Source organism: Leptonychotes weddellii, chromosome 4 (assembly GCF_054177405.1).
Source record: "Leptonychotes weddellii isolate Sample4059 chromosome 4, ASM5417740v2, whole genome shotgun sequence".
Taxonomy (NCBI): domain Eukaryota; kingdom Metazoa; phylum Chordata; class Mammalia; order Carnivora; family Phocidae; genus Leptonychotes; species Leptonychotes weddellii.
In genome coordinates, this window is record NC_138372.1 from 133,561,372 (window position 1) to 133,580,908 (window position 19,537).

General features: G+C 44.8%; 1 long non-coding RNA gene across 3 annotated transcripts in view; it reads left to right on the forward strand.

The window, feature by feature from the left end:
• LOC145720941 (uncharacterized) overlaps positions 1 to 17,604 on the forward strand; it is a 22,379-nt gene extending 4,775 nt beyond the window's left edge. The window contains exons 1-3 of one of the 3 annotated variants that reach the window (XR_014144297.1): positions 4,775 to 5,188; positions 6,776 to 6,912; positions 16,366 to 17,604. This is a non-coding gene — a long non-coding RNA (uncharacterized LOC145720941). Of the gene's footprint in view, positions 1 to 4,774; positions 5,189 to 5,252; positions 5,556 to 6,775; positions 6,913 to 16,365 lie in introns of those variants that run through there. The other 2 variants (XR_014144299.1, XR_014144298.1) reach the window with 2 other exon arrangements.
• The last annotated feature ends 1,933 nt before the right edge of the window (positions 17,605 to 19,537 follow it).

Below are 19,537 nucleotides of genomic sequence, written 5' to 3' on the forward strand. Positions count from 1 at the left end.
CCAAAGATTCCCAGACCACACACTGAGAACTGCAGGTGTCGTCTTAGTTATGCCTTTCTTCTTTTTTCTGAGCCTCGTAATTATAACTAGTACTTCCCGAGCAGGGTGAGGTGCTAAGCTCTACTCTAAGCTTTTCCATCGTATTAACTCCTTGCCGTCCTCCACCAACACTATGAGGCAGGTGCTATTATTGTCATCCCCGCTTCACAGGTGAGACACAGATGTAGTTTGCCCAGGACCCACGGGGGAGTCTGACTCCAGCACTCCTGTGCTGTGCTGCTTCCAGTTACCACCGGGTTATTTCCAAATTAATCCTCTTTTTTCCTCCGCCTTAGTTCAGTAGGACTCCCAATCTCTCCTCAGTACAGTGAGCTCCCAGCTGGTTCTCTTGACATGTGTTGCCCCTTCTGATCGGCTTTCCAATGTATTGCCAAAGCTCTCTTTCTTTTGCTTTTTAAGGTTTTATTTATTAGAGAGCTAGAGAGAGCATCAGCTGGGGGAGAGGCAGATGGAGAGGAAGCAGACTCCCCGCTGAGCGGGGAGCCCAGTGTGGGGCTCGATCCCAGGACCCTGGGATCACAACCTGAGCCGAAGGCAGACGCTTAACCCACCCAGCCACCCAGGCGCCCCCAAAGCTCTTTCTCAAGCACAGAATTGCCCACACCACCGCCGCTGCCCTGCTATCGATTGCCTTGGGGTAAAGGCCAGAGCCCGTAACACACAAAGCCTCTTGCACCTGGGAAGTCCAACTGCAGGGCTGTTCTACACACCCCCTGCCCTTCTCAACTGGACCTTTGTACTTACACTTCTCATTCCTCCCTCTGCTGCCTTCCCTCAACTAATTCCCACGGCTCCATTACTACTCAAACACCACCTCCTCCAGAAAGCTGTCCTGCTCTGAGGCGGGGCTCTTTACACTCCTTTCTTCCCACTTCCTCCTTTCCCCCATGCAGGAGCTCCTTGGGGGCAGGAACTGACACCCACGTGCCTGGCCAACCATAGTCCCCTTTGTGGAATGAATGGAGGGGGCAGCCGAAGTGTGCCCATCTGGCCAGCCCTCCTAAACCAGACTCCAGGGACCACTCCCTTTGCAGGGGGCATGTTGGAGGACTCAGCAGGGTCATGGCTGAGTGCTGCCCTCTAGAGGCAAGCTGTTTCTGGCATCTGGGATTCCAGAAGCACCTAGGAGTCTAGGCGGAGAGAGCCTGGCTCTGTGGGAGCTGCCTTCAGCCACCCTGGGGGCTGGGGTGGGGGCTGCACTTGAGAAGAAAGGTATCTTAACGTGTGGGAGCTAGAGCCCCTTAGAAATGGCCGGTCCAGCTCCTGAAGGGTTTGTGGTAACTCCACAAGGAGAAAGAACAGGGATAAACAGGGCAGTGTTGGAAATCCAGAAGCTCCAGGTAGAGGCTGAGGTTGGCAGGTAGATGCAGGGTGGATCAGCCTGCTCTGGGCTAGGCACTGTTCTTGTTAACTGCAGGGGATATGACAGTTAACAAGAAATGGCCCCTATCTGCAAGAGCTTACTATATATCTATTGGGGTGGGGGGACAGGATCAACGTGTAACAAATAACTATCATTAAGCAGTAGAGAAAAGAAAAAAGTAATATGATAGAGGGGACTATTAAGCTGTAGGGGGTGGGGAGTGAATTGGGAAGGACTCACAGAGGTGGTGACATTTTGTCTATTCCATTCATTAATTCAACAAACACTAGGACACAGTAGTGAAGCAAACGAAAATTCCTGCTGCGTTGGAGCTTAATTCTAGTTAAGGGGTATAGAAAACAAACATACGTCAGATAGTAATAAGAAGAAAAATAAAAGCAGCATAATGTGCTGGGAGGTGCTGTATTAGATGATCAGGGAATACTAATTGGTGTGACATTTGATCCGAGAACTGTGAAGTGAGAGAACAAGCCATGCAGATAAGGAGGAAGAACATTCCAGGCAGGGGAACAGGGAGTCCAGAGGAGCTTGGCTTATTTAATGGACAACAAGGAGGTCAGTATGGCTGGAATGTAGTGAGGGAGGGAGGGAGAAGAGGCAGCAGGAAGGAGCGTTTAAAAATGGCCCGTGGGACTGCTGGGTGGGAAATAGACTCCGAGGGGAGATCAGTCAGTAGACTAGAGTGATCCAGGTGAGAGATGCTGGCGACTTGGAACAGGCTCGGGGTGGTAGGGTTGATGAAAGCTGGTTGCATCCAGAATGGATGTTGAAGGTAGAGCTGAAAGGATGTGCTGATGGATTCAATATATGCGAGAGGGCCAACTCAAAGGTGAACAACTAGCTGAATGGCTATCATTTATTGGAATTGGGAAGATGAAGGGAGGAGTGGCTTTAGGGCAGAATGAAATCAAGAGTGGGTTTTGGACAGATTAAATGTTAAAATCTTCCCCTACATTTTATTACGAAAATTTTAAAGATTTACTTATTTTAGAGAGAGAGCATGGGGCGGGGTGAGGGAGAGAGAATCTTAAGCAGATTCTGCACTGAGTGCAGGGCCTGACATGACACAGGGCTCCATCTCACGACCCTGAGGTCATGACCTAAGCCGAAACCAAGAGTCAGATGCCCAACTGACTGTACCACCCAGGCGCCCCTTTTAGGAAAATTTTAAATGCCTATTAAAGTTGAAAGAATTTGTAATGAATACCCATATATCTAGCACCTAAATTCCACCAACATTTTGCTATTCCTACTTCATCATAGTTCTCTCCATCTATCCATCCCTCTATCCACTATTTCATCTTATTTTTGGGTGCATTTCCAACAAAACTGAAGATACCAGTATATTTCCCCCTGAATACTTCAGCATTCCTAGCATTAAGAGTTCAATATTTGTTGTGTTTTTTTTTTTGAGGTAAAACTTACTTAAAATGAAAAGTACAAATGCTACATATACATTCTTAATGGACACACTTTTGTAACCCAAACTCCTGTCAAGTTATAAAACATTACCACCACCCCCAGAAAGTTCCCTTTCCCTGGCAATCCCCCCTTCCACCTTCCACCATCAGGGAGCCCCTGTTCCGAGTTTTTTCCACCATAGACTGGTTTTACTAGTTCGCTGCTAGAACTTCATACTATATACAAACTGCATTATACGTGTGCATATCCACACACACATATGGGCATCACAGTGGCCTCTTTCACTTAACGCGTTTCTGACTCTCATCCATGCTGCTGCATATCCTGGGACTTTGTTCACTGCTTAGTATTCCATTGGGTCTAGACACCAGTGTATTTTTTAGTATTTGGCTATTTTACGTAGAGGTGCTGTGCACATTCATGTATTTGAACATTCCTGCTGTGAACACTTGTGGACAAACATATTCACTCCTTTTAGGTAGTTACCTAAGAGTAGAATGTCTGAATCACAGAGTAGGTATGTGTTTCAGTTTTATTGAAAAAACAAAAAACAAAAACAAAAAAACCACCACCAATTTGTTGTGATGAGCACCAGGTGTTGTGTGTAAGTGTTGAATCCCTAAATTCTACACCTGAAACCAATATTACACTGTATGTTAACTAATTGGAATTTGAATAAAAACTTGAAAAAAAAAACCTGTCAGACCTTTTTTCAAAGGTCCATCAACAAAAGAATGGGTAAACACATTGTGGTTCTAGTCACATTGTGGAGCGCTGTGCTGTAGTTCAAATGAAATAGAGCACGAGTATCAACATGGACCCTTTTCAAAAATACAATGTTTGGGAAAAAAGCAAATTTTAGATAGAAACATTCAGTATGATACCATTTATATGAAGTTGGAAAGCATGTGAAACAGGTATTACATATAGCTATTGATACATACTTAGTAATAGCATAAAGGAATGTTTTGCAAAAATAATGATGATTTCAGGGTAGTGGTATCTCGGGATGGGGGCAGGAAGACGAATGGGATCAGAGGTTTGTAATAGGTTTCACCTGTATCGTTAAAGTTGTATTTCCTTAAAATCTTCTGAAGCAAACACGGTAAAAATGTTAAGATTTTATAAAGCTGAGTGATGTATACACGTTCATTTTACTCATCTTTATGCTTTCTGGTTCTCTGATTTCTGACTTGTGTCTAAGGAGCTTCTCCTGAAGTGTTTATCTCATTTACTCCTTCGCCCCTGGCTTCTACTTCTGTAGGTAGTTGAGACTGAGCAGAGCCAGGGTTCAGGGGACAGAGCTGCTCACCCCTCTCCTGAGCTCCCTCTGGGGGGAGGGGAGGGCACAAGTGCGGGAGAAGCTCCCTGGGAGGCCCCTGGGGGGGCACGGGGGGTGTCCTGGCGGGTAGAGCCCCTCGGACCTGGGAGGCTACTACACCTGCAGATGACGTCCAGCCCTTCCTTCCCACCTGCTTCCTAAATTTAGGTCTGTGATCTGGGCCAAGCTCTCCATCCAATCCCAGGTCCAAACCCTACCTAAAATTGAGCAATATATTAAAATATTTGTTTTGTTCCATTGTTCAGGGTTTTTTCTTCAGGGACTCTTAACTTTACATTAGTGCAATTTCCTTTGCCTGCCTGTCTTCCCGATCATGGCTTCTGTAATGATTTTTATTTATTTCTACTTTATCTTCTTCACTTTTCTTCTGTTTTCCACAGCGTCCTCTAGCGTGGTGCCTCTTCTCGCTTGTGTTCCTTGTAATTTGGTTTCTGAAACACGGTTGTGTTTTTCTTACCCTTCTTTTCTAACTCTCCCAGTTCCTGTTTCAGGTCTTCCTGTTGTCTGTGACCTTCTGCTGCATGGCCATCCCTTTCTTGAGTGATTTCTGCCCCGTCAGCCTCTTGCGCAGTGGCCATTGCCTGGTGACACGTTTTAAATGTTATAATAGGATGTTGATTAAATTTTTTCTTCTGCCCCCGTGGCAACAGTTTTCTGATGAGTTTTCCTAGTCTGCAGGGAAGTTCTGCTGCTCCTTTTCAGATTTTTTTTCGGGCAGTGCCTTTGTACGGATGTTTTTCTTACGGTGCCTCTGACTGGATGTTGAGTCACAACTTTTTGTCATTTATTTTTGCATGAATTGGATTTTTCAAAACCAACGGTTTGCAAGAGAATTCTGTGATGGGAGTGGGGAAGCTTGCCTCCTTTCTCAGCTCGAGGGCTCCCTCCTCTGTTACTGCAGGGATGTATACTTTCTTTACCATGCGGCGCCTCGTCTGAATTTTGGATCCCAACCTGGCTCAGGAAGGCTCCCACGACCGGTAGGAAGCTCCCCTGGTTCCTTCCCCCGACAGAGCCACTGGCTCCGAGGGTCCTGTCCTGCCCGCCAGCGTGCTCCTCGCTCTTTCCTCCCCTGCCCCTGGGAGTCCTGCAGGCACTTGAGTGATTGCTTTCTTCCTCTTCCTAGTCCTGCTCATGGCCCTTCCCAGGCTGAGCCCTCTCCTGCGGGGGTTGAATTTTCGCTGGGGACTGCTGGGACCTGCATCTCCCCTGCACCCCCCCCCAGACCCCTGGGCAGTTTCTGGGCTCTCTTGTGAGCACGTTGGAGTGCACTGTGCTGGTGCAGGGATGAAGCCGCACACAGTAGGAAGCTTGTGACCGTTCTCACTTCCTCATTTCACCGAAAATGTAAGTTTGTAGTGGTCTCAAGCCTTCATTCTCGTAGCTCTGAATGATTTTCAGGGGAACTGGAAAGATTCTGCACAAAGCTGTCAGCATGCTCCCCTCAGGCTGCTCTGGAGTCCTTCGTCAGGCATTCAGAGCTCCCCTGCCCTCCCCGCCCCAGTCGGGTTTTCCCCCCAGCTCTTAGGTGTGACCACGGCTCCAGCCAGACTGGTCTGTTCACCATCCCAGGAACTCAGCATCCAAATTTCTTTCCCTGCATTCCTGCCTTTTCCATGACTGCAATGTTCCCTCCAGAGGCCTCTTTATGGTAGCTGTTGTTTTTGGTGACTCAGCCAGCAGGCATTTCTCCCTCTCCCTTTCTTCTGGTGTCAGAACCTACCCATCATCCACCAACAGGGATAGGTGGGCGAACGGAGCTTGTTAATCATGGTGCCCCGTCAGTGGGCAACAGCAACTGTTTCAAGGAAAGCCAAGTGGTCCAAGCAGGGCCAGAGTCCCTCCCTGAGTATTCCTTCCCTGAGAAGAAGCTTGCATCTTGCTCCGAGGTTACCGTATCAAACAATGTTCATCTGGAGGAACACCCCATCTGCAATATGAAAGCCTATGGTGACACAGAGAGCAGAGAGAGGTTTCCTTGTTTAAGTCCTGGATCCACCCTGAGGTTCCTAATAGCACGAGCCAGTCTATTACAGTTTAGCTTAAGAGACGGAGTCAATTTTGCCAGGTGCAACCGAAAGCACCTTCCTTTGTTCTCTGTCGCCCTGGTGCTTTTACCTGTTGTAACACACAACACACTGTATGGTCACTGTCATTGCCTGGTTACTGTATCGGTCTGTATCCCCCACTGAAAGCCCTTTCCGGCAGGATGCACACTTGTTTGCCGTTGGGTGCCTGGTACCTGGCATTGTGCCTGGCCAGCGTTGGGCAGTCAATAAATATTCATTTGAAACTACATTTCTGCTTTTCCTAACTCCTCCCATCACTCAGGGTCTTAGAGTGCAAGCCCTTCGTGGAGCCTCCCACATCAAGTGAGAGAACGCATGTAAAACGTCCAGCTGTGTGTGCAGCACAAAGCACACTCTCAGCAGAACCACAGCCTTCGTGCCCCGAATTCCTCAACTCAGAAGCGATGGCTCCCTCCTTGGAGCTCCTTTATCTCATTTAATCCAGTGGCATCTACTTAGACTGTCGCATATCGGAGTTATTTGCGTTTCTCTTTTAAGTTTTCAGATATCGTAAATGCCAGAAGCGAGGGCCCAGCACAGTGCGCTGTAGAATACCCCGCAGAAAGCATAATGATCGGTCCTTAAGAGCTCACAGCGGGGCTGGTGGTCCGTTAGGAGCTACAGGAGTCCTAGTGGTAAGTCCTGGGGCAGATCCAGAGGAACCTGTAAAAAGGGGAAAGCTGAATCACACTTCTGCAGAACATAGGGATGAATGCTGTTTGAAAATCTGTTTAAGCCATGACAACCAGCTGTGGCTGAAAAAGAGCTAGGATGATCCCCTTGCCCAGACGTCTCTCTCCTTGGTAAAGACTGTTAACGTGTCCAGGCTCTGAGGACTTGGAATTAGAAAGGAGGTGTGAGGAGTCAGAGTTTATAATGCCTTTGGTTCTGATAAGGGGAAACGGAGTGTTGCCAAGAGGTCAGAAGCTCCGGGTCCAGAACTAGGTTTTCGACCTCTCAATCGGCTTCATACCTTCCTTTGGCTGTATCTTCCATATATGATTCATATCATCCAACCGATTCAATCTTCTGATAGAATGTAAGCTCCAAAAGGCCAGGGACTTGGTCTGTGTCGCGCAGTGTTCAATCTCCTAATACCCACAACAGTGCCTGATCACTATGGAGCCTTAACAGGAGCTCTGTACACATTTATTGAATTCATCTCTCCTTGGTTTCCCTCTCTTGCTGTCTCTCTCTCTGTCAAATAAATAAAATCTTTATAAATAAATAAATAAATAAATAAACAAATAAATAAATAAATTCATCTCTCTACTAGAGATATGTACAGGATACAGCTTCTTTACCCTTGACATACCTTGCTAAAATATTCATCCGCCCAGATTCCCTTATCTGATCCAGATATTAGAAGAACTTTCAAGTCCAAGTCCATGAGGTAACTTCCAATATCCTATTCACTAAGGTAGCTCTGGTGCCCCAAATACTTGGTCAATATTTATGGAATGAATGATTGAAGTGTTTGATGAGTGAAGTTTAAATTGAGCAAAGAAATGGAAGTGAGTGGCTCAGATTTAGTAAGAATATTATACTACATTTGTTTTAACACTGTTAGAGTTTATAAATGCTCTCACGAATACCCCCTCACTTGAGTCTTGCAACAACCCTACGAGGTCTATTTGGTAAGTTATAGATGAGGAAAAAGTTTACCACAACATTATTTGTAATTGCAAAAGCCCAAAAACAATTTGAATTTGTCAGGAAGTGTTGAATAAATTGTGGTTTGTCTGTGGTACAGCGCGTATCATGCAGTTACTTTTAAAAACGGAGTTAGGCTTACACGTGTGGACTGAGAAAGCTCTGACTGTTATCATGCGCATATAGCAGTAGTGAAAGTTACAGATCAACACTGACGAAATGGGGAAAATAAAATCTTTATATGTGTGTCTATGTAATTACATGACTATGGAGAAAGAAGGGGCAGGATATCATCTCAGCTAGTAAATTTTGTAATCTTGAATTGGAATGGGGCCTGAGACATCAAAACATCTCTGTTGTTGGACTTGTTACAACAAGCATGCATTGGTATTGTGATTTTTTTTGAAATAAAGTGAAAAAAATTGAGAGAATGGGTTTGAGAGATAGACAGGTGGGTTATAATCTAGTTTCCGTCGCTTACTAGTTGTAAGAGGTTTGGTTAGTTACCTAACCTCAGTCCTCATCTCTAAAAGGGGAATAATATCTACCTCACTGTGTTTGATTAACGGAAGTATACAAAGCATGTCTTACATTGTAATCCTTCTGTTTCTTTTTCCTTCTACACAAGCAATTTGCAGAATATTAAAACATACACAAAACGTGTTGGCAATGCTACTAGTGTGGGTTATCCCAATGTTCTCAACTTGACATTGGCCTACCAAAGATGTGGATTAGTGTCTCTCTGGGAAAAAAACATCTGGGTGATAATCTCTATTTCCCTCCTTAATCCTTACAGAGACAAAGTAAGAATGATTCACGATGACACCTCGGCCCTCTGGGGGTTATTTACCCAGGACCTCAGTCAGTAACCCAGCTGAGAAGTAGGAAGGGCTGAAAAGGACCCCTGAGCAGCCAAAACAGATGTTCTAAAGTTCAAGCTCTTACTGGATCATTTGTTCTTATTTTAGACAACCCAAGTGAGCTTTTCCAGCCCTGGCACATTCCGGGGGGGAGGCTACGACAGACAGGAGGGACGGCTGGTCTGAGCTCAGGGGTGCATGGAAGACACAAGGACTCAGCAAGCTGGATGGCCTGGAGCCAGGCCCTGTTTTCACAGTGAATAATTCATCTTCAAAATGGCGATGCTGAATTATTAGGGAGAAATTAATTCATTCTTTACATAATATTGCAAAAATTATTTACTTAAGTAATCTCTACACCCAACATGGGGCTCGAACTCATGATCCCAAGATCAAGAGTCGCATGCTCTTCCGAGTGAGCCAGCCAGGCGTCCCTCATGCTTTATATAATCTTATAAGTACCTCTAATACTAGAAGTATTACTGCCAGAGAGGATTAAACTTTTTCAGTGTTGCTGCTTAAAAACTAAGTATCAGTTTCATATTAGTGCCAGAATATAACAGAGGTCTTTATCCAATGAGGGAAAGATAGAAATCTACATAGCCAAGAGTGACAGGTATTAGAAATTGTTCAAAAAGGATATTAACCTGGAACAATGGAATGATTTCCTACAAGTGTGTTATTTGCTTTTTTGCTAAAATAGGGTCTACAATCTATACTCCAAAATCCTTGAGGCCTGGGGAATTTTGGAACTCAGAACTTTTCAGATTTCTTGAAAGGTAGTATGTATATAACATTGTATGTTATAGAACAGCTCCAGCAGGGCCTAAGGCAGCAAATCAGAATCAAACATAATAATACTACTACAGTGAAATAGTGTATAGTTTATTTAAATAATAATAAATTACTAGATGAAATAGTGGGATAAAAATAGATTGTGAATGCTCTAATATTCTTATTTCTAAGAAAACATTTTATAAATCTTTAAATACATGCAGGTTCAAATGCAGCTAAATATGCCTGTGCATATGCAAACCATGAACATTTATCACCTCTGGTTGCCTGAGCATCCAGAGGAGAGGAGCCTCAGTGCCTCTCACCAGCTGCAGGCTGGAGGTAGCCCCGTGACCGCAGGAGTTAGGTTAGGGAAGCATTCTAATAGGAGCCTCTTTAAGGATTTCTCCCCATGCCCGATGGTTCATTAATGTAGGTTTCCATCTAAGCAGTTCTCTTTAATTACCAAAACTACCATAAACTCACATACATTGATAAATGTGTGGTTCAAGCCCAGCTGTTGACTCATGACACATTTTTGCCATATCATCTAAGTTTTTTCTACCTGTTTACAATTTCATCTTCATCAGCGCTATTATCCTCATGATTATCTATATTTTTTTATTTATTTTTAAAGATTTTATTTGTTTATTTGACAGAGAGAGAGAGAGAGATCACAAGTAGGCAGACAGGCAGGCAGAGGGAGAGGGAGAAGCAGGCTCCCTGCTGAGCACAGAGCCCGATGCGGGACTCGATCCCAGGACCCTGGGATCATGACCTGAGCCGAAGGCAGATACTTAACCATCTGAGCCACCCAGGCGTCCCATGATTATCTATATTTAAAACCACTTCACACACCCATTCGGTTAGCTACTATAAAAAAGAACAAGTGTTGGCGAGGATGGAGAGAAATGGGAGCCCTTGTGCACTGTTGGTGGGAATGTTAAAATGGTGCAGTCACTGTGGAGAACAGTAAGGCATTTCCTCAAGAAAATAGAATTATCATGTAATCAGCAATTCCATACAGTCAGACTTCTGGGTACTCAAAAGAATTGGAAGCAGGGTCTCATATAATATGCACCCATTTTCACAACAGCATTATTCACAGTAGCTAAAATATGGAAGCAACCCAAGTGCCCATCGACTGAGGAATGGATAAACAAAATGTAGTAAAACATACTACATACAAAAAAAATGGAATTTTTTAAAAAAACATTTTATTTTTAAGAAATCTCCACACCCAATGTGGGGCTCAAACTTACAACCCAGAGATCAAGAGTCACACACAGCACCTCTACCGACAGACCCAGCCCAGCACCCCCTTACAGTGGAATATTATTTAGCCTTAAAAAAGGAAGTCCTGCATTATGCCACGATATGGATGAACCTTGGGCGACACTATGCAAAGTGAAATAGGCCAGTCGCAATAAAGGCAAATATTGTATGATTCCACTCCTATAGGCTACTTCAAGTAGTCAAAAATCATAAAGACAGAATTTGTAAGGTTGCCAGGGATTGGGGGGAGGGAAGAATAGCGAGTTGTTGTTTATAGGTATAGAGTTCCCATTTTACAAGATGAAAAGAGTAATGCGGATGCTTAGTGACGATAGTTGCACAACAATGTGAGTGTATTTAATACCACTTAACTGTGCACTTAAAAATGGTAAAAATGGTAAATTTTATGTGTATTTTACCACGATTTAAAAAAAAAATTTGTGCACACAAATCTTAAAAAAAAAACACCACTTGAGCAATGTTCTCATTCAAGACCCGCACAACAGGAGGGTCACTGTCGATGTGGAACATTTCATTGGTGTCGGCTTTATAATCTGGCTGACAAACTTTTGGCATACGTTGTCTCCTCATTAGTGCTATGAAATCCTTCAGAGTCTTCATAGATTTGGTTTCAAACATCACTGTAAGCCAAAGTCCACGCCAAGCTTTTTTAAAAATAAATTTCCAATCTTGAAGTAATCTTAGATTTACAGACAAGTTGCAAAGATAGTGCAGAGTTCCCGTGTGTCCTACACCCATCTTCCACTAACATCAAATAACCATGGCACATTTGTCGAAACTAAGAAATTCATAATGGTATAGTACTATTAACTAACGTCCCCATTTTATCAGATTTCACCGATTTTCCCACTAATGGCCTTTTTTTTCCTGTCCTAGGATCCAGTCGAGGACACTTCACTGCATTTAATCATCCTGTCTCCTGAGTCCCCTCTAGTCTGTGGTACTTTCTTAGTCTTCCCTTGTCTTCCGCAACCTTGAAGCTTTTGAGGAGTGCTGGTTGCATATTTTGTAAAATGTCCCTCAATTTGAGTCTAGTTTTTCTCATAGTCAAAGTGTGGTTATGCATCATATCAAGGCCAAGCATTTTTTTTTTTTTTTAAAGATTTTAAGTAATCTCTACACCGAACTTGGGCTCGAATTCATGACCCTGAGATCAAGAGTCACATGCTCTACTGACTGAGCCAGCCGGGCACCCTGCCAAGCATTTTTATTATTTTTTTAAAGATTTATTTATTTGAGAGAGAGAGCAAGAGAGCACAAGCAGGGGGAGTGGGAGAGGGAGAAACAGGCTCCCCGTTGAGCAGGGAGCCCCACACGGGGCTCGACCCCAGAACCCCGGGATCATGACCTGAGCCGAAGGCAGACGCTTAACAACTGAGCCACCCAAGCATCCCACCCACGATTTGCACGGAAAAGCCCAGGGAAACTATATATACCTTTTGAATACCTTGCCTGTTGCTCTATCCCGTTCTCCACTCACTCACCCGTGTTGTTGAGGTTTTCCCAGGGATGTCGCTCCAGGAAAGAGCGGTTTCGTCAGCACGGTCAGTGTGCTCAGGAAAAATGTTTTCATCAGATATGATTTTATCAAATTCATCAATTTTCCAATGCTTGCTGATCGTTAGAAGCTGTCCCCACCTGATGTGCAGGCTGTTTTATGCAATGATGCTCCTTCAACTCCCGGTGCCCCCTTGATGAATGTTCAGGCACATCTTCAAGGTTCAGTTCTTCATGGTAGATGCTAGCCGTATTCTAGTTATAGATTCACTTCTTGTTGAATCCACTCAACCAAAATGTGGTCAAGATCTTAAATTTTGAGGGGGGCGCCTGGCTGGCTCAGTCGGTAGAGCCTGTGACTCTTTTTTTTTTAAAGATTTTATTTATTTGAGAGAGAGAGAATGAGAGACAGAGAGCATGAGAGGGAGGAGGGTCAGAGGGAGAAGCAGACTCCCTGCCGAGGAGGGAGCCCGATGCGGGACTCGATCCCGGGACTCCAGGATCATGACCTGAGCTGAAGGCAGTCACTTAACCAACTGAGCCACCCAGGCGCCCGAGCCTGTGACTCTTGATCTCAGGGTCGTGAGTTTGAGCCCCATGTTGGGGGTAGAGATTACTTAAAAAAAGATTTTTTTTTTTTAAGGTTTTATTTATTTGTCAGTGAGAGAGAGAGCACAAGCAGGGGGAGTGGCAGAGGGAGAAGAGGCTCCCCGCTGAGCAAGGAGCCCGATGTGGAGCTCGATCCCAGGACCCTGAGCTGAAGGCTGATGCTTAACTGACTGAGCCACCCAAGCGTCCCTAGATTACTTAAAAATTTTTTAAAAATCTTTAATTTTTGTCTCATGCAATGTTTTCTTATTTTTATTCTTGTTCATCATCACTATAAAACTTAACTTCTGTTTCTTTAAGTCATAGGAAGTAATGATTCTACTTCATAATCTTTAGTAAAATACCTCACAAATGCACCAGGACTGAGCTTCTGTAAGGACTTTACTCTCTGTGCTGTACTGTTAATGAGAGATGCTTCTTTTCTTCTTCTATTACCAGAAGGGGATCTTTGACATTGATGTTTTCATGGTTACAAAAGAACAAAAAAAAAAAGGCCACAAAATACCAGCACTCAGCAGATATTTTGAGAGGGGTGTTGTGACAGCTGAGTCTTTGGTCAATTCAAGCCCGTTTTGCTGCAAAATAAGTTTTGGTGTCAAACTTATGGGATAACTTTTGGTTTTAAGGGCTTTTCAGATCAGAATTTCAGATAAGGAGTTGTGGACCTCATTTTTTTTGTAGAGAATTTTTTATGCAGTGGAAGAAATATCAGTTTCCTGCTGTATGAAGAAATGCTTCCTGAGCACCTAGGACAGGAACTCCCTTTATTTTATTTTATTTTAACCAGAGACCCCCTTTAGTCTTGGAACAATGTGTGTCTAATGACCAAACAAGGGTTCTGACTGCCATGCGTCACCAGCCTCATCACACTGAAATGATGTCATTTGTAGAAAGAATCATTTGGACTGGCACACCAATTCAGTTTCTATGTAAAACTTATTGGCTTTATAACGTAGTTTAAATACATATTGAAAATAGCACAGTTGACTTTTACTAGTTTTACCAGAAGCCCAAGGGTATTATGCTGCAAACTTCCACATAGGTCTCAGGCTCTGCAAACAGACATCAGTGTATGGCCCTTCGAAGTACAAAAGTGAGTAACATGTGCACTCCCACCTACAGAGGTGAGCCATAGGTGTCCATGGTTCAGGGCTTAAAACTGAGAAGGAGACCTGAAATAACACAGATCATGTCATATTAAGGCAAAAAGCAAGCAGAAGTAAAAGGGGGACTTGAGAGCAATGAGCGATGAAGAGTTTGCCCGGAAGAATTAGGGAAGGAGCAGGAAGACCTATCAGAAGTGACAGCCGAACGAGACCTTGTAGGATGAGTGGGATGTGAGTGCGTGGAAGGGACTGCGGGGGATCCCAGTCCCCTGACACCTGTGCTCGCCCCCTGGGTCCATAACAGACCTCCTAGTTCAGCTGCAATGAAGGCGAGGTTTCCCCTTCTCCCTCGCGGCTAGGCGAGGCCGCGGACCGCGCTCTGGTTCGCGGAATGTAAGCAGAAATGGGGTATACAACTGAGGCAGTGAGGCATGAAAGCGTGCCTCGTTTGAAGGTCACGGAGTAGCTGAGCGAAGTAGCAGGCTGGTAGAGAAAGGAGACGAGATAAAGCCTCGGGCAATTTCTTTGAGCCGGATGCAAGGCTTTTCTGTCTGGTTTCTCAATAGCAATTCAGCACTGCAGCTGAGGTGGTCCCTAGCACGACAGACAACAGAGGCAAGCCGGACCCTTGTCCCGGGTGATCAGTACCACCCAACAACGAGAGACTTCCTTAATGGAGCTGTTGTCCACCAGCCCACCCGTCTGAGGGGAAAGGCCAGTGCCCTGCCTCCTAAATGGCCCAGTCCCTTTTATGTCCCAGCTGTCATCCTGCACAGCCACTTGGGTTTATTTAGTATTTACAGTTAAAGGAATGACTACAGAGTAGGCCCAATTTCAGTTCAGTTTACACTGCCGATTGAAAAACAAGAACAGCCACAAAGAATAAACGCAGAAGACAGATCACTGGACGTGTAGTATCAACTTACAAGTTCCTATAGTAAAAATTAATCATCTGAGGATTGCAGTCCTCTGGCTTCTACCCACGCCAGAGTATCCTCCTTTGAGAGTGCTGGAGGCATTTACTAACATCTCGGCATTAGCCTTACATCCTCTGGGTATTTTCACACACTTCCTGGAACTTCAACTACAATACAGGCGCTGCTGTGGGATGCAACCAGAACCCACATCTCCCAGCGGCCAGACTAGTGTATTTTCCTCCAATGTAACAACCGAGAGGGGCGCCTGGGTGGCTCAGTCAGTTAAGCATCTGCCTTCGGTTCAGGTCATGATCTTGGGGTCCTGGGATCGAGTCCTGCATCGGGCTCCCTGCTCATCGGGGAGCCTGCTTCTCCCTCTGCCCTTCACCCCACTCATGTTCTCTCGCTCTGTCTCTCTCAAATAAGTAATAAGATCTTTAAACAACAGCAACAAGAGAGAGAAGTAAAAGTAAGCTCTGTCAAAATTGACAATAAAATATATAAAGCTTTGGGTCAGAAATGGATTATTTTTGTGTAATGACAACATGGTTGAATTACTAGTCAATATATTGGCAATGGCAACTCCCAAACTGGTTTTAAAATAGAAAATGCAAAAAAACAAAAACAAAAAAACCACCAAATGCAAGCACAAAGAATCTCTAAGAAGCAATTTAGTGTGTCAACACTATAGAGATTTTAGAAAACATTGATCAATGTATAAATTCTAGGAGCGTCTGGGTGGCTCAGTCATTAAGCGTCTGCCTTCGGCTCAGGTCATGGTCCCGGGGTCCTGGGAACGAGCCCCACATCGGGCTCCCTGCTCAGCGGGAAGCCTGCTTCTCCCTCTCCCACCCCTCCTCTTGTGTTTCCTCTCTCGCTGTGTCTTTCTCTGTCAAATAAATAAATAAAATCTTAAAAAAAAATGTACAAATTCTATTAAAAAATAGGGCAAAAATTTCAGTTGGAACATAGAAGTAATGTCATCCACTCTCTGTCAAATCTTCCCCTAAACATTATAACCTCACGGGTGAATGGTTTACCAATCCAATTTTATAACAAGGTAGACAAGAAATAATTCTTAAGTTTATTCATTTTCCTTTAAGAATATACATCAATCTTTTCCTCATATCTGCCACTGAAGTACAAGATATTAAGAGCAGCCTCCCTGTGCTAACAGTCCCCCACGGATTTCTGCAGACCTTGGGGGCTGCAGATGGACATTCTCTAGCCCATGATGTCAGACGCTTTTTTGGTCAAATGCTTTAGGATCAGCAAAACTTTCCCTTTGTTTCTTTTTTCTTTAGTTCCAAGGTTTTCTAACTTGCCTTGGATTTCTCGATAGATATTTATAATCTTTTTTTTTTCTTCCTCCCCAGAAAAGATACTGCAGAACTCAAGAGCTTCTACATGCTCCGACCTCACTGGTTGGACTCCCTTCCTGACTGGGGCTATCAGCACGAAGCAGGCCCATCGGGGAGAAGCTACTGCTCTTCGTGTCCCCCGGGGCCCGGGCTTGGTTTGAAGCAGGGAACCCTGGCCTGGGCCCCTCAGGGTTTCTGAGGCAATGGTGACAGGGTAGGTCCTGGGAGGCTGGCCAAGAAATAAGCTGTCCGTTGAAGCCACCACATCTGCCTCTATTATTGTTATTCTAGAGGCTTTATCACAGATAAAGCCTGGTCAGTTCTTTAATTACTAACCCATTTTTCACCTTCATAAACTTCTCTAGAGGCTATTTTTAGACTATGAGATAGCTGTATAAAATATCACTTCATTGATTTTTGTACTAGGACTTTTTTTTTTTTTTTAATGTAGTTTCCATGCCCAGCATGGGGCCCAAAGCGGGGCTTGAACTCATGACCCCGAGATCAAGACCTGAGCTGAGATCGAGTTGGACACTTAACCGACTGAGTTTCCAGGTGCCCCTATTATGACCTACTTTTGAATATAGTTGTCAAATGTTTCTTTGACATGGATAATTTTATTCCTGTAATTCGTCGTTAAGAACGCCCCACATGGAAGTCCATAGACTAGAGTGGATTCTTTTTCTATCCTCAGTCTTGTGCAAACTCAAAATCTCCTTTTCCTGTCCTCTTCACCCCCACCTCTATCACACACATCAGTTCTGTGACAGGACCCCCCAACGCCCTCCTCTCTGATTCATTCTCCACATTTTGCCCTGGCGAGGTGTTCAGTAAATGCTGAGCAACTGATAATATCCATCTCCCTTTTCATTCCTTCCATCTGCAGAGGAGACTAATTTTAATTTAGTTTAATGTTAAATTTTATATAAAACCATCAGGCCAGGGTGTATTGAAGCAACTTCGGGACACATTCTCTTTAGGCAAACCATTCAACAGCAAAAAAAAAAAAAAAAAAGTTAATTTTTCTTCATCTTCTAGAGGAAATAAATCCCTCACTTCTTTTAGGAATCCCTTTGATTCCTATTCCTTTGAATACATGGTTTTTAGCTTATAGAACTTGAAAATAAATTATCACCCCACTAGAGACACCAGTGTTATTATTTGATAAAAAGCATTTTAAAATGGCTATTAGTTCACTCCTTAATTAAATGTGCCCCATAATTACTGATTGTGATGTATTCTCAAGTAAGAAATCAAATACTTTGGAATGTCATTCATTTTGTGCAGTCCCCATGATCTGCTCCATCATTTTCAGAGAGACCAGGAATTCATGGGTTTGAGTCTACCCCCGCTTTTGGCTATCCTTAGTCTATCCCAGTGACAGAGAGGCTCCTGTAAGCCCTCCAGAGAATGTGGTCCCCTCTTCCCAGGCCACAAGGCCCCCTCTGACTGGCCACTGTTCTACTTCCGCAGCCGTTCTGAGTTCCAGAAGGTTTGTCCTACCTGAATTCGTTATCCACAATCAACATTATAAACAAATCAAGTTAGCAACAAAGTCTAAAAATAGAGCAGTGAATTTAAAAATAAATAAAATAAAATATGACAGAGACATTGAGAATCTATGCTTGGACCAAAAGTTTCTAAATAAACTAGAGCTGATTCAGGGAGGAACCATGGGATATATATATATATATATATAATTTTTTTTTGATATAGAATTTCCTGTAGCCTTATTGACTTGGGCGGGTCACACTTCAAGTTTAGAGGAGGCAGCCAAGTAAGAAGGATGCATCTTAATTGTCCGCATTTCAAATGAAAACGTGAGGCAAGGTCCGATGTTGAGGGTCTACTGTGTGCCAGGCACTGATGCTCCCGTGAGGGACCACCACCCATGGCCAAGGGCCCCGAGCCCCGAAGTGAAGCAGTGCTGGGAGTGCTGCAGCATGCGGCCCAGAGAGGGAAAGACAGCTCTGTCGTCCCTCATCGCATCTAAGATGCCACCAGTTGTAAGAAAGCCCGTTGTATATGTCACTAAGAAAGAACAAACACTGTCACACTAGGACATGCCACGGAGTGTGTAAGACACGTGTGGGTATCGCAGGTGTTAAAGTGAGAATAAACATGCCCCTTAAACATGGAAGTTTCCACAGTGAGGGGAATGCAAAGTATAGAAAATTCAGAGGGAATAGACTACTTGGTTGGAAAAGCAGATTTAAACAAGGGCAGCCGATACAAATTTTGGACCACATCACACCGGATGTTAGGACATTACAAATCATATTGAGTGAGCTCCACGCACCCCTCTGACCGGCCCGCAAGAAAGCCAAGGGCAGCCGTCACTGGAGTGGCCAGCAGGTGCTACAGGAGAGGAGGGGGCCGGCTGGGGGCTTGCTGTCACTCTCAGGCCTCCCAGCTCCCCGGCCCCAAGACGGCTGGCACCTCCAGGGCTGGCGTGCACAGCCAGCAAGCAGCCCACAGCAGTCCCCCACTGGCAGTTCCTCGCGCAGCGAGGCCTGAGCCTTCATAAACAAAGCTCTTTGATCCGTGTCCCTGCTCCAGGTCTCAGCCACACCCTGGCCCGATCTCCACACGCACAGCACTCACCCTTCCTCCTCTCCAGCATACCCGGCTTAATCCTTGCTGGCGAGGCTAAGGGAAAAGCCCTTCGAGCGCTCTCCTGGAAGCCAACAGGGCATTAAGAGAGCCCAACCCAAACCAGTTTAAGCAAAAAGAGAAATCTTAGCTCACCGAACACAACAGTCCAAGGGTTGAGCTTGATCAAGGCATCATCACTAGGCAGGGCTGTCTCTCCTTCCCTTCTTTACCTCCTGCATGCCCGGCCCTGCCTCTGCTAGCCCCCCTCTCCCCGCTTTGTGGGCTGAGGTCACTGCTGTAGTTCCAGGTTCAGGTGCTCCTTGACTGAAGTCAGGTGGAAATGGGTCTCAGGCTCGCTCTCTGCAGGCCCAGAAAGAGCCTCAGATGCCTCTAATTCGCCTTGACTGGGTCACAGTCCTATCCCCGGGCTCACCCACCGCTGTGGCGCATTTCTGCTAGCCAGGCCTGATTCATACGCTTTCCACCGGAGCTGGGAGTGATTGGTGCCGTCGGTAACTAAAGTGGGTCACGGCGGGAGGAAGAGTGGGTCCCTAGAAGAAAATCGGGATGCTCTTGTCAGAAGGAAAATGGT